This window comes from Salminus brasiliensis, chromosome 4, assembly GCF_030463535.1.
Source record: "Salminus brasiliensis chromosome 4, fSalBra1.hap2, whole genome shotgun sequence".
Taxonomy (NCBI): domain Eukaryota; kingdom Metazoa; phylum Chordata; class Actinopteri; order Characiformes; family Bryconidae; genus Salminus; species Salminus brasiliensis.
In genome coordinates, this window is record NC_132881.1 from 41,142,007 (window position 1) to 41,156,609 (window position 14,603).

Sequence of the window (14,603 nt, forward strand, 5' to 3'; positions counted from 1 at the left end):
CAGAAATCATGAAAGCCTCCGCGTGTAGCACTGTGGCAGCAGGAGATTTGTACGGACCTTGTCGACAGCTTCTGATGAACCATTCCCTGAAGACCAGGCAGCCGGAGACGGCCTTCTGAGACGCGTTCCTCTGCCTTTTTCTCTCCCAGCAGAAAGCGCACTTCAACAGAGAGCAAACTTTAACAGCTCGCTACTTTGAAATGCTCATGTCTAAAATTGGTTTATAAATTAGGCAAAGCTCTGGAGGATGATGTTGATCTCAGTGAACTCGCTGCATAAACCAAAGAAATTTAACATCTGAAGTTCAAGCTCAAGTTCCTGCAGAAAATGAGTGAAGTGAAGTTTGGATAGACACGGGATGGATCCTCAGACGGACTGCAGAAGCAACCAAAGAAAACATGTTTTTCTGAGGCCGAGAGAGTGAGCTGACAAGTGGTGCAGCATAGTGGATAACAACATTGCCCTCACTGTTGCAGACTAGGGTTCAATTCCCTGGGCAGACAAGCTCACCACACTACGCCAATAAGAGTCCTTGGGTAACATTCTCCGACATGAGTAACATGATTCAGTGTTGTAACTGCAAGTGACAATGACTGTGCATCAGTAATGAAGGTTAAAAAAATGGCCATGATGACTTCCACACTGTTTCTTTTTTTGCCTTAGTGGAACCAGTTTTGGTTCTCTGAAGAACCATATTTGAAAGGGAGATTTGTAGGTGTGAAGAGCCTACATATTTCTTTGATAGAACTTTCCAAATACAGTTTTTTATGTGATTTTGTGTCAAGCAGTGGTTCTCAGATCAGCTGCGAGGCCTTGAGGACTGTTTTAAGAATTTTGGTGTCCCTGGGTGTAAATGGTTGAGTGTTGAGTGTGGTACCCTATGATGGACTCGCACGATATCCAGGGGGGTATTCCTGCCTTGTGCCCATTGATTCTAGGTGACCCACCATGACCCTGACCAGACAGAAGCAGACGAGAAGATAGATAGATAGATAGATAGATAGATAGATAGATGGATAGATGGATAGATGGATGGATGGTATGTAAAGAACCCAAATGAATTGAAAGGTTCTTCTTAGAATCTTTTTATTATATAGATGGTTCTCCTCACACATCTCATTAGCAGAAAATGGTTCATAGATTATCTGAGAGGTTTTGAGAACCTTTTGGAACCCTTATTTTTAAGAGTGTAAATGGTTTAGCAAATTTAAAATTGCCCCTAGGTGAGAGTGAATGGTTGACTGTGGTAGCCTGTGATGGACTGGCGCCGTGTCCAGGGGCTATTCCTGCCGTGCACTCAGTGATTCCGGGCTCTGGACGATGCAGATGGGAAGATGCATGGATGTAACACATATAATGTAAAATCTAAATGAATTGAAAGGTTCATTTTAGAACTATTACATTAAGTAGAGGGTTCTCTTCACACTAACCCATCTCATTTGCAGAAATGTTTTTTTCACAAAATCTACCACTGACAGTTTTTAAGGGACCAAAAGTGGTTCTTCTGTGGTATTGTGTAAAGCAACGGTCCTCAGATTAGTTATCGGTTCATGATTATGATGAATCCCAACTCAGAATGCAGAGGATCAGAGCAAAAATGGGGATCTAGGGGTTCATGGTTTGAGGAAATTTTAGAAGTATTTAACTACAGTATATACTGTACCATATACATATAATATAAATATGAAGGACTTACATGCATCGAAGGGTCCTTTTTAGAACCCTTATGTTCTCATTTGCAGAAATGGTCCTTGATACAACGTTCCATGTGCTGTTTTTAAGGGATTAAAGTGGTTCTTCTGTGGTATTGTGTAAAGCAGTGGTCCTCAGACTAGTTATCCAGTCCTCAGAATGCAGGAACAGAGCAAAAATGTGGAGCATCTAGAGGTCTGTGTGGACGGGTTAGAGAACGCTTTTGGAACCTTCCTTTTTTAAGAGTGTGTATGATTTGAAAAAATAAACGTATTTCATATATAAAAGAACTTAATTAAAAAAATAAGACTCACACGTCTCATTAGCAAAAATGGGCCTTGATACAACCTTCCACTGACCCTGTAAAGAAGCCGAAACTGGTTTGTCTGTGGTATTGTGTAAAGCAGTGGTTATTAGATCAGTTGGCTTTATTACTTTATTTAGAATGCAGAGGAACAGAGCCTTAAAGGTCAGAGTGGACTGTTTTGAGAACACTTTAGGAACCTTTTGGTGTTTGTATAATTGGAAAAAATTTATATGTATTACATACCAAATACTGTAGATCAGGTGCATCTTTTTTTAGCACATTTACATTATGTAGAGATTCTTCTTAAAATTTCATTTGCAGATTTGTTTTTTCTGATTCCTTTCCATTGAACTTTCCAATGACCAAAAGGGGTTCTTCTGTGAAACTGTGTAAAGCATTAGAATACAGAGGAACTGAGATAAATGTGGACCATCTCAAGAGGGTATATGGATAAATAAAAAAAAAATAAAAAAAATATATATACTATAAATTGTATCATACACGTCCTTCTTTGAGGTATATCTCTGTTTTGTAATTTAAACACTTTGCTCACATAATTGAACCAAATACAGATGAATTGCTTATAAGAGTCTAACAGGAAAGATTTAGAAGAGAATGGATGGTGGACAGGACATTGCTGACCCCTTCTGGAAAAGAGGGATAAATGAGGACCAGGAGAAATCATTTCTTAGGTTCCTAAACTGATTCAGTAAAAGAATAGGTAAAGGAAAAATAGAAATGCTAATTATAAATGTGCTCCTGTCTTTAATCACAACTCCAACCTCCGTAGCCACATCACATTCAGATCTCACAGCTTTAGGAGATATTTCACTTGTTTGAAGTCTTTTTTTTAATTATCTATTTTACAAAACAATGTCAAAATGAACTACACTACATGTCCAAATGTTTGGGGACACCCCATCTAATAAATGCATTCAGCTACTTTAAGATACACTCATTGCTGACACAGATGTGCAAATGCGCGCACACACACACACACACACACACACACACACACACACACACACACACACACACAGCACATCTGGTCCCTGTTGAGAAGTATTGTCAACACAATAGAATAAGCGGAAGAACGGATGAGTTGGGGAGTTTAAGATGACGTGGGGTGATGATTATCCAACATCCTGACCTCACTAATGCTCATGTCCTCACAGCAATGCGCCACAATCTTGTAGAAAGCCTTCCCTAGACAGGAGAGCCAGTAACTTCAACCAAAGCAGGATAGAATTTAGGGAAAAAAAACAGGTGTCCAAATACTTTGATCCCTATAGTGTAACACTGCAGTTTATTTCACTAGTTTGTTCTCTGTTTGGGGGAGAGGCCAATTTAACATGGGTTTATTTAGGTGCTACAGAAAAGTGTTCACCACCTAAGCAGTGTGATTGGCAGTGTAAGGCTGTAGCAAGATTCACTGTCAGAACCAACTGGCTTAGCTTTTGACTTTTGGACTAAAATGACCAAATAATGATCTTCAGTGAACTGAAAATCCTTACAGCCAGATTTTAATAACTTAATAAACAAGTGAATAACCAGTCCAAACTTCACCATGGCCTGTGCATTTTTCAGTGTTCAATTGTTTTTTGATGTAAGTAAGGGATGATAGTATTGATGATGGTATGTGACTTTGCTCAGATGTGGGTTATAATAGCCTTTTTACAACCCTGTTATTTGACCTAAGAATAAATATTTTGCTTCTATGGTGGGTTTACAGCACTGTGATGGTCCACAGCCACGTAGCATAGCATAGCATTGTTTTTACCATTGAAACAAAGACCCCACATAAGGCCAAGCCACAAATGCAAGCGTAAACACACCAAAGACTCAAACTGCTTGAGCCACATGGTACATCAGAGTAAATGCATCTTTTGAGGCTGTAATTATAGGACGTCAAGGCTGTTACGTAACAGTTTGGGGGTTTGGGAATTGTCCTGCTTTGCAGCTCTGTTTTCTGGTTCTGCAGGATTTTCTGCTGTGTTTGAGATTCATGGTCTGGCACCTCCATGTTCTGAACTCACATTACTCCACTATGCCAGGATTAATGCAGTTTTCCATTTAAGGCCATCTGTATGGAAACATGACGGAAAAAGAAGATAAAAAGAACAAGCAGAGGAAAAGTAAAAAGAAGGAAAGAGGGAGAAAGAACTTGCTCTGCACACTCACACTATTTTCAAGTTCATTTTCTCAGGCTCAATTAACAGCTCCTGTCCACACGCTCTCACAGGCCCTGAATTATTTAGGAATGAATTATTAATAAATAATAACAGAGGGCTCAAGGGAGCCGAGCTGGTCAATTAGGAGTGAAGAGCAAGGGGGAGCAGCGGGGGGCCGCATTAAGTTCATCTCTCTCTCTCTCCCTCTCTCTCTCTTCATTATCACACGGCCGTCAGACACAATTACCCCCAACGCAGGCCCAACTTCAAACACAGCACACAGCACTGCTCTCTCTCTCTCTCTCTCTCTCTCTCTCTCAGGCCTGAGTATGATATCTCTCTATTCTCCACTCCTCTTTCTCTACCTCTATCTATCTATCTATTGTTCAGTCTCTGTCTCCACTACTTTTGTCTTTCTTTCTCTCTCTCTCTCTCTCTCTCTCTCTCTCTATTTATCTGTCTCTCTCCATCTCTCTTTAGGCCTTCGTATCTATCTATCTGTCTATATGTCTGTCTATTTATCTATCTATCTATCTATCTGTCTGTCTGTCTGTCTGTCTGACTGTCTGTCTGTCTGTCTGTCTATATATCTATCTATCTATCTATCTATGAATGTATCTGTCTGTCTGACTATCTACTAATTATTTCTTCATAATAACTACTCATTAGTTACCAGCCACATCAATGTCACCTGCTCAGCTGAAAACTCTAACATGAGAACTATTGATCTAAATGAACCTGCTCCAACAATTTAGTGCCTGAATGATTTTATTAGTGATAATACAAAATAAGGTACTGGCACCACACCCACAAGCCTTAAACATTCATCTTCAGCATCAGTGAAATATCACAATATCTACTAGTCTGCTTATCTTCCCCTTTCAGAAGAGAAAGCAGCTCTCTTTCCTGTCGATGTGTAATCTTTTGAATCTTCGAAAGTGCTCTTGTGAAGTCCTCCCGCCGATACGGTCAGTCACAGAGATGGCTCACAGAAATATGTGGTTCACTGTTTGTTGTGTTCTACCTCTTCCAGTTAAATAGGTAGTTAAAACCTACCTATTCCACTTTTTATTTTCCATATGAGTCATTTTTGTGAGATAATGATCTGAGTTTCACTGTGTTGTTCTTTGGGAGTTTAAACAGCAACCGTGTTTACATAAAGAACAGTGTATTTCTGTTTATAGTGCTATACAGCACTATTCATTAGCTCCTGCTTAGTCCCTGCATCATTACCTATTAACTACAAACCAGTATTGTAAAGAGTCTCTCTCTCTCTCTCTCTCTCTCTCTCTCTCTCTCTCTCTCTCTATCACTACCTCTGTCTCTGCTTCTTCTTCTCCCTCCATGCCATGCTTTCTGTTCTTTATCTTTAACTTCTACATCCAGATTTCTCTTTTATTTCGTCTTTACATCTCTCTCTCTCTCTCTCTCTCAAATTAAAAGAACTTGACATATAAATCACTGCACTGCTCTCTGAATGCCTTTGATGTTCTTAATCAATCTGACATAATTATACATTTCTCTTCTAAATCAATGAGTGTGGAAGGATGTTTGGATCAATGTGTGTGTGTGTGAGAGAGAGAGCACGTTAGAATAAAAAAAAATTATTAGCTCTTAAAATGCCCACAGTGCTCTGAACACACGCCTTTGAAGTTGGTTGATGGTGATGTCATCATCATTACAGAGCTGCTTTCAGTAAATTGCTAAAGATGCAACATCTTTCCTCACTCTGGTTCAGTTTGGGAACAACAGTGCAACCACACAGCGTAATGAGTGCTTTACAAAGTATTCAACAACATACATAGTAAATATGAGTGCATTTTTATTCTGCATTATATACAGTCTCTGACGTATGACATCAACCTGTGAACAGCAATGCTGCATTATTTTACAGCTCAAAAAAAAGTGATTAAGCAAATCATGCTTTAAATGTCAGTGTAAGCCAATGGCGCTGACCAAACCAGAACACTTATACACAGGTATACAGGTAGTCAGTAATTCTGGAGGAGTAACTGAGCTCATTTATGATGGGAAAAAAATCAAATATATAAAAAATACAATATATAATACACATCTCAGCACAAGCCTCAGCTCAATAATGTGATGTTACCAACAGAAAGCTGTTCACAGATACACAAGAAGATATTCAATACGGTTTTACTGTGTGAAGTAAGCAGTACTAAGTCTATGCTGGCACTCACAGTCCTGTGAAAGACGAAGTTACAACATAGTAAGAAAAATAAAACTACTTAAATACTACCTAAAGCTGTATTACCATACATATGGCACCAAAACAAGCCTTCTCTTTAACATAAATACAATCATCCTAAAGGTAAAACATGCATAAAAAATATAAAATATTTACAAAATATTTCAAATATTATCCTTGCAACCTTAAATGTCAAAAACAAGCCTCCTGAATGTAAAGAAAACACAAGGGTCCAATAGACAAACTGATTTCCTTAATGTATGAAAACCCTTTCAATGTAACTAACCAGTAAATAAACAGACTCCTAAATGTAAAACAACAAGCTACTAAACGTTAAAAACAGGCCCCTAATTGTAACAATCCAGGCTCCTAAATGTAAGAAACAGGCCCCTAAATGTAACAATCCAGGCTCCTATTTGTAAAAAAACAGACCCTAAATGTAACAATCCAGGCTCCTAATGTAAAAACCAGATACTAAATGTAAAAACCAGGCTCCTAATGTAAGAAACAGGCTCCTAAATGTAAAAACCAGCTATTAAATGTAAAAACAGGCCCTACATGTAAAAACATACACATACTCCTTAATGTAAAAAAAACAACCTTAAAGACTCTTTATCTGTTAATTGCCAGGTTCTGTGTTTGTGTTTGAGCAGGAAATCATCAGACTGTGTTGGTTGGTGGCCTTTCAGGACTAGAAGTGGACTGCCTTGCTTTAGGTGTTCGTTCAGTAGTGTTTCTGTGTTAAGGCAGCTGCTGGGAGGAAAGTTAGTTATAGATGAAAAAAGAACAATGTTATACCAGTATGCGACCACAAGATGCCACTAAATGTTCACTGTGCCACAGATAGTCGAGGCTGAAAACTGGCCATGCTGCTGTGTTCTGGATTAGTTGCAGGGGCCTGATGGTGGGCAGAGGAAGAACAGCCAGCAGGGAGTTGCAGTAATTAAGTCTTGAAGTGACAAGAGACTGAATTAGCACCTGGGTCGAATTCTGTAGATGTTAAAAACATCTGATGTTAAATGAAATCTGCATGACCAAGTTTTGCAGCATGACTGGAGAACATTAACTGGTCATCCAAGATACACCAAGGCTTCGTGCCTCTGTAGATGGAGTGACCAGTGAGTTCTCAAAGGAGATGGTAAGATCATTGTAAAGTCCAGCAGCTGCGTCTTGCTGTATATCCACCAGCATATCCGCCACGTTATAAGTCTCTGTGATGGGGCTTTACAGGCGTTGAACTCTTCATAGGTCTGGTTTTCATCAAGCTGCCCATATATACTTTCACCAACAGCCATTTTGAAGTTTCTCCTTACAGTTCAGGTCATCTAATAACCCCCCCGTCATCAGCAGTAGTCATTCTCCTCAGTTGACTGGTTGTTGCTGACTGGTGAGTGCACCAGTTGCACTAAGTGGTTTTTAAATAGTTGTTTAGGCACATTAACCATAGTGTAGTCTTAATGTTTGGTATACTCCCCTTGCACTAAGGTTCAAAAATGACTTACATGGAAGTGTGAACGAAGCGATGAATGCTGCAGGTCCCTCTAGGAAATATCATTCAATTTTAAGCTGAAAAAAAGCATTTAGGGCGGGTTCTCAGCTGTTAAACATAGTGGCGGGTCATATTTGACCCTTAAGACAACACAAGCGTTGAGTTTCATCTCGATTCTTAATCCTCAATTGACTTTTGTCACATGAAGCAGTTACTGAAAAATGTATAGTGGCTAAAATATTGTGTTTATCAATATAATTAATATCACTGATAATGAATAAATACATCAAATTGAATAATACATCAATAAATAGTAAAATAAATAAATTAATGATATTATAACTACCAGAAATAATTGCTAATATATAAATAAATAAAAATGAATAATACATAAAAAATAATAAAATTAATTAATTAATGATATAACTATCTGAAATTATTAATAATAAAATAAAGAAATTAAAATGGATAATCAACACATAAATACATAATGAAATAAATGAATTAATTAGATTATAACTATCTGAAATAAGTGCCAATAGTTACAGAATGATAGAAAACAAATCCAACTAAAAACTCCAGAATAATAAAAAATAATATTGCACTTTACTCTTATACTTTATAATTATTATCCTGTTCACATTCTGATTTAAGTCTCTAAAGGATGTGTATGTTTTCACTGCACTAAAACATCTACAGGGGATTTCACAAGATCGCATTTCCCATTTAGCCACTCAAATTCAGACCAGCCAGTAAAGGAATGTCCAATGAGAATACCTACCAGCCTCTTTCCTATAGGACCGGCTTGACTTCAAGAACTGAGCGAGGAGAGAACACTAGCCTGCAGTGATGTGGGACTTCAAGGGTTTGACTGAAAACATTTAGTAATAAAGAGTGTTATCTCACTATGACCACCAGAGAGCAGCACATGATACAATTTGACGTTTCATTTGGAAAAGCTTCTGGAAAACTGCAAAGCTGTAGTTTCCTTCAATGAACTAACATCATTTAGAAATCATGTAAAGTTCACAGGTTAAGTGTGCAGGTTTTGTCCAGTCAGGTTGATGCAAATGCCTTAAATAAAGCCTTTGCCCTGGTGTACCAGCCATCCTACCTTTAACACACCTGATCCATACTGTTACAAGTGGTTTGTAGGTTCAACTTAAAAAATACTTCATGTGGTAACAAATGATTGACACTTTCCAGGCTGAAACACTCCTTATAACTTCAGTGTGTATGAGACCGAAGCTGAACAAGCAGACGAACTGGGCTGTGTTTGGACTGAGGAGAGAGCTGATCACTTTGAAATTATAACCCTGTTCAGTACAAAGAGCATATACCCTTCATAAATGTTGTACATTGTGGATCAAATGACTGACAGCAAAGGCTGAAACCTTTGTGACTACATGCTGGCTGATGTGTGTTTTTATGTTTGATTGTAATAAGTCAGGACAAGTCAGACGGTGCTTCTCTGTAGAACATTTAAGGAAAATTATAGTTTTTCCACTGGATTAAATTAAAATATTTAGCTTTAATTATTTTGGTTTGGGTTTTTTTGTTTGGCAGCCTTTGCTTTAAACATTCTTTTCTTATTTATTTATTTTTTTACTACAGTGAAACAAAATGTATAAATTATTAATATTGGCATAAACATGTGTATAATTAACTGAATGTTTAATTACAAATAGTTCTTTTATTTAACATAAATGTTAATGCAATTAATCTGACATGTATGTATAGTGCTGTATAGATGATGTATGTTTACCTGTAAAAATAATAAATGTAATTTGTAATAAATGGCTTAAAATACATGTCTGTAAATTACTTTGAAATGTTAGTTATTTTCCTAACATTATTATTATTATTATTATACAGTGTTGTTTCAGCAACAGTACTCATCCATGGACTGGATAAATTGAGTACTTTCATCCACTAAATGTAAGAAGAAAAGTAAATCACAGATCAGCCTGATGGAAACAAGAGCTACAGTTCACAGATGTAAACATTGGGTTTTTTTCATTGTGAAGTACAGTAACAGTAAAGGTCTTCCCATTATGTTAGGTGAGGCTTGATTTTTAGGGCTGACTAAATCTGAAATAGTTTTGGGATTTTAACATTTAAAATTACCACCAGGTGCTAGTCAGCATACTGTTGGCAATGCGGCAGCACTGGACTAATTAAACACAATATCCCGAGTTGGTCAGAGTTGATACTGGACATTTTAATGCAAATGGGCTTCATGGTTTTAGTCACCAATAAGTTTCTAATCCTGAAACCTGGAATTAAAAATTGGGAGTTTTTTTTGCCATTAGTTGGAAATATATGTCGATTGCAAATTAGGTCTTGTGCTTTCTGGAATATAACATCAGCAAACACACACTGAATCTTCATAACAACCCCAGAAGGGCCTGTATGTTATACACCGATGTTTAGCAGCTGTTCTTGGTGTGTTTATTCGCTTTTCTCATATTAAGAATGAAAACCATGACAAATGATAGGTCCAGTAAAGCAATGTGAAGTGTCACACATGGATGGTCTGTGGACAGCTGTTGAAGAATGTGTAAGAACCCTTAAAACAACTGAAGAAAACTTGATGAAGTGTGAGGCTCAAAAATAGGACATTCATGCTTAGTTCATAGTGTTGATCTGTATGTTGTAGCTTCTTTCATAGCTATGATCTAATACAGGCCAACAAGATCTCAAGTCATTTTAAAAGGAGTCAGAACTTTACTTAATGGACTGTTTGGAGTCTTGCAATGTCTGTCATTCGTTGTGGTTTTCATCTTTTATGTGACCAGATAGAATAAACTATTAAAAAAATAAATAAATAAAAATAATCAGCCAATCATGATACAGCAGCGCAGTACATACAATCATGCAGATGTAATGTTCTCATCAACCATTAGAATGTTGATGAGAACATGGCATGAATGTTGGTGCCACACAGGCTGATTTGATTATTTCTATTTCACATTTCTGCTGACAGAAATGGTTCGAGCTAACAGAAAGGCTACAGTACCTCAGGTAAGCACTATTCTGGAGAGCAGTAAAGCATCTCAGAATGTTCAACGTGTCAAACTTGAGCTACAACCGCAGGCGGCCACGTCTGTTTCACTGTATATCAGCCAAGGACAGAAAACTGAGGCTGCAGTGGACACAGACTCACCAAAACTGGTGACTTGAAGACTGGACAGAGGAAGATGCTAGGGTCAGAATTTGGGATCAACAGTTTGAATCCATGCACCTCACCTGCCTTGTGTTTTGGTGTAATGGTGTCATCTTGGCATATTTTGGGCCCAATAAGACCAAAGATTCATCATTTGAATGCCACAAACTTTGATTAGTGTTGCAGATGCTGCCCATCCTTCCATTACCACACGTTTACTGTTTTCTTTGGATCCCCATTAACTGCTATCGCAATTAGCTGCTACCCCTCTTCTAATAGACTACTCTTCATAGCTTAACAGACATAGAAGAGTGTGCTGCTAACATCCATTCAGCTGCAGAAAGCACTGTGTAGCTATAGGCCAAATACCTTTAACATGTTTCTCATCTGCCTGACCACATGCCTTTTAATAAGGCTCATTGAAATTTTAGGTTTGAGTTTTAACCTAAATGACCTGATTTCTAGGGAGTGTTATGGTAAACCTACATCTGATTTTTTGTGTCTTCTTCAAAATCATGTTTCAAACAATGCAGTTGTGCTCACACTGGATATGCAGTGTGTTGATTAACACACTCACTGCAATCACATGAACTAAAATATACAGTTGTAGATGTTGTTGTGATCCGACTGTGCTTCAAATAGGAACAGCAATGGTTATCAATACTGGAGGACACCCTGCCCTGCTCCCAGCACACCTAATCCAGCTAATCAGCTAATTAACAAGCCTTTCCTCAGCTGAAGTGTGTTGGAGTGAATTAAGCACTAAAATATGCATGGCATGGTTTCCTCCAGCAAAATCAGCCTGTTAAAGGGTTAAATAAACAATGCATCACCTCTGTTTCCATTAACTACCTGTCACAGGCCTATCCTAAACCCACAGCACTCTGACTAATTGTTTATTATGCAGCATTCCGATCTAAAAACCTGTGCTTTTCCAGGCCAATTTATTGGACAGGGCAAAGCAGCCAGAGATTGCAGACCTAGGCAAAAGGGACTTCAGTGAGACCCACAAGGACACAGCTACCCTTAACTGAAGCCAATTACTTTGTGCCAACCTGCTAAAATAGATATTTGTTAGGTCTGTAAAGCAATCTTGCCATGGTATGGTTTCCAACCATAGATTGTTACAATAAACTCATGTGGGGCTCACATGGGTGGAATGAGGGCTAGGTGGGTTCCAGGTGGGCATGGGTTCTGAGTGGGTTTGTACATGTGTTGATACTGGTACCCAGCTTGGCTTCTAAAATGGGCCCCATTGTTAAAGCTCACCTTAATCTCACATAGATCCCATCTAGGCCTAGATCATGTGCAGTGTACAACCCATATGAGGCCTGAATGCTTACCCCCTCTTGGTCCCATCACTGACCCTGGTGGGCATTCATATGTGAGACTAACATAGAAACCTGAGGACAAAACTTTCTGGTTCCCAGTTAGGCTACTTATACCCACATGGACATGTTAGCTGGGAACTAGAAGTGTGCTTTATCTCATTTACATACTAATTGCCTTTTTGTCTTAGTAAGGCTGTTCTAATTAGCATTAAGCAGATGTGTCGACAGAATGATATGATTTTTCTCTTTTATTGTTGCTTTCATTCATAATGCTTGTAGCAAAGTGGGCTGGAAATGTTGATGAAGTTTCTCAGTCTCCCAGCTCCCGTTCTCGCAGTCTGCAAGCTGACTCTTTGGTTCTATTCATTATTTAAGATTTAATTATGCTGCATCAAATCCATCTCACAGAATTTAATATTGGATTTCAATTCTGAGGTTCACACAACAGAACTACAGGGACATGTGAAGTTTGGGGTTTTCATCAGTCAAAGGATGCTGTGTCACATTTGGAATTCAGTCAAGTAAAAAAAAAAAAAAACCACCCATTAAAAACCATGGTCTCTTAAACCTGTTTAAAATGACATTGGTTTCCTCCCTCCACACATCCCATGAACCTGTGTAGTCTCTTTCTGATGGCATATGCTGTATTTTGGCCTTAACTGTGGCAAGACCTAGGATTGTTGGAGACAATTTGAGCTTGAGCTGAACTTGCTAGGGAGGCCTGACCTGATCTTAAGTGTTCTGAGATCTTTTTATATCCCTACCCAGACTCATCTGCCTCTACAGCCTTATCCTGAAGGCCCCAGAGAGCTTTTGGATCTCACCATGGTGATCTTCACCACTCACTTCAACAATCAAGAGCAAACCAGACTAAATGTCTGAGGTTTAAATAGTTCCTCCAGAATCCTGTCTAACCATGTTCTAATCATCCGATTCTAATTTTAGACATTTTAAGTAGTAATAAATGTGGGTTTTAAAAGAAATGTGCAAATTTGAAATTGAAATTATATTTAACAAATGTTTTTTTAAAGACATTTAAACAGTTTTATGTTGTATGTTTAAAAAGACAAAGGTGTTCATGTCAATTCTATTAGCTATTCAAGTCAAAGCCAAGCTATGAAAGAAAAACAAAAAGGAAGTGGACCTCAGTGACAAAGGCCTCAATGAAGTGTGCACCAAACTGGGTTCATGCCTGCTGTGAATGTACAGCACTTTGCTTCAGAAAGCCAGCACAGCAGAAATGGACATGCATTGCTGAGAGGCGCAGTGTGGTGCATTGCATTAAAAGAAAATTGTGAATTGCTTGTCTGGTTTGATGTATAGAGTGCTTGTCCCCCGGCCTGTCAGTGCAGAGGGAGTGCTCCAGCAACCCTTTCCTCCACCCTGTGTGAAAGCGGCTGTTAGCTTTTTCTTTTTGCCAGGCATGTCATTTTGCCTAAAGCACTCAGAGACAGTCACATGACCTGGGATAACTAGCATTAGCATGCACACTGGGCATGGGCCATGCACATAATTAATGCTCAGTTTAGCTTTATTAATGCTATCTCTGCCTACACCCTGCAAGTTTTGCCTACAGAACACAGATATATTAGGCTTCCAGTGCATGAGCAGATCTGTTGCACTCGTAAAGTGAGCATGGCAGTTATGCGGTTAAAGGGGTTACATCACTGATCCCTTCACAGAAAGCACATATGCAAATATCTTAAAACATTCAAAATAAAGTTTTTGAGAGCTGCTTTACTTTACTGCAGCTCCGTTGCAGTAAAGCCATTGGCTTGCCCACTGGGGGTCTTTTTCATGTATTTTTAATGTTATTTATTTTTCTTTTTTTCTTTCTTTTACTAATTACTGATCATGTAAAGCTGCTTTGTGGCAACAACAGTTGTAAAAAGTGCTATACAAATCAATTTGACTTGACTTTTTGACATTTGCATGCTTTTAAAAATCTGCTGACATCATGGAAAAATGATATCTTTAATATTTATACAGATTTACAATTTCAAAATAGCAAAATAGGAAAAAAACCCAAAGCTAGAATGTGAAATCCCTGCAAGGTACTTAGTAACACCTCATTTAACAAGTATCACAGCTTGCAAACACTTTCTGTAGCAGCTTGTCTGTGGGGTTTTCCTCCATTCTTCCTTGCAAAAAGTCACTTGCCATAACCTTTAAGAGCCAGGTGTGGTCTGACTTGGGGTGTACGTCCATTTGGCTGCACACGCCTGTGTTGACAATTCA